Raw genomic sequence first — 1,971 nt, forward strand, 5'->3', positions numbered from 1 at the left:
AACGGTGATCGAGGTAACTATACTTTATAATTTGTTTTATTTGGTAGCATTTTTATATATCAATAAAATTACAGTTTAAATGGAAGTATGCTATGGTAGTATTGCTACATTAAGTACATTTACACTGCACTGCAGCAACAAGGGAAAATCTCGTAAATCTTAAAGCACCTTGCTAATGCATTACAATGCACCTCATTTGATAGTAATGCGCTATATTTTCTACAGCGTTTAGCTAAGTAAATCCCTATGTTTGTCATACAGTTATTTTTATAGATAAGCAGCAACTTTTGTAGTTGTGCAGCCATACCAGCAAGTGGCACTGAATGCTAGAGTTGCAGCTCCCAGACCTTTGCAATTTTAGTGGAACTCCTTTTTAAAGTGCGCATTGGTAAAGGAACATTACAGAAAGCTACCTAATGGAAACCTGTCCTGAGCTGAATAGGCAGGCTACCTCTTGCCTGACTGTCATGTGACTTAAAGAGCTGAAGCCAATTGGCCAGTAAGTCTACAGTATAGAATTTCATAACCCTGCATAGTAGTAATTTAACTAGTACTGAAACATGACTTGCTACAGCTGGTATTTTCAGTAGGTTAGCAATGGCAATATTCATACTGGTTTCCTGTTACTTGTGCTTGATAAGACCTTGTACTTTACCTATTCAGGGACTCTTGAAAGGTGCCCCAGACTCGATAGTACTCTTCTTTGCTGCACTCATATATGGAAACTCAAACACTCTGTAAGCTACAATGTGATATTATGTTTTAAAGAGGAACTATACCCAAAACAAAAAACAAATATACACTTACTTTCAATCCCACAGGGCAGTCCGTTCACTCCGGGGATGTCCGGTATCGGCTCCCGCGCCGTCTCTGCATCTGTCCCGAAGCCGGCGCTACAGGCATCGCCATCTTCATCTTCTCTTCCGGGTTCTTCATCCTACGTCACCAAACCCAGGCGCAAGATTGGGTGTTGTAGGATGAAAAAAAAAAAAATTTGCCGATCTCCCTGCGTATGCGTAAGATCGCCAAATTTTTCCCCTTGAGCAAAAAGTCTCCTTCTGTGCATGCCTGAGATGCTCGGGGATGCGCAGAAGGAGTGTCCAAGAGCCTCCCAGAATGCCTAAAGTAGGTATCTCGGGAGGCTTTGCGCTTCCAATCATTCTCGACCGCCTAGGGGGGTGTAGCACCTAAAAAAAAAACAAAAAACAGAGTTTTTACCTTACATAAAAGGGTTCTCTACCGTTTTATGTAAAGTGAAAATTCTGGGTTTAAGTATGCTTTAAGTTTACGTAGAGTCAATAAAATCCTCCTCTTTACATGACAGTGTTTGAGCTTGGCAATTGGCTTCCCAGCCCCGAGAAATCCTTGAAGATCACATGCTCCAACCACCTAAAAAGATAACTTTCATGAGGGCTTCAACAGAGTGTCAGGGGAGCACAAAGAATATAAGTGGGTCAGGGATTAAGCTATAGAAACTGGTCAAGAATACCCGCATACAGAATGGAAGTCTAAAGTCGGAAAGCACTGAAGGCAGAGGATCAGCACTACTGCCAAATTAGCATTTTCATACTATGGATGTCAGTAATAGTCTGTGTATTTCTCTTAGGAAAGGGGGGAAGCATGACATCCCAATGCTGCATGTCTTTGTAAGGAATAGAGAAACAATACCAAATGCAAAAAGTTTAACCTATTTATCATGTATCCCAAGAATGGTAGGACCGGTTGCCATCTCTGATTTCAGCCAAAGGAAACAGAATGAACTCCTCTTGCAAATTCCAATCGACTAGTTGTCATTAATATTAATATCTGCAGGCTATATTTTCAATAGCCCGGAACAAGTATGCAGATCAGACCTGTCTTCACATGGATATTAAGAGCTGCATTCTAGTTCTGGGTGATTGACTCAAACAGCAAAAGCAAACAACAATTTTAGAAACTCCTAAGTTATAGTTAGCGTTCAAAGAGTTAAAT

This window comes from Pyxicephalus adspersus, chromosome 7, assembly GCF_032062135.1.
Source record: "Pyxicephalus adspersus chromosome 7, UCB_Pads_2.0, whole genome shotgun sequence".
In the NCBI taxonomy this organism is placed as follows: domain Eukaryota; kingdom Metazoa; phylum Chordata; class Amphibia; order Anura; family Pyxicephalidae; genus Pyxicephalus; species Pyxicephalus adspersus.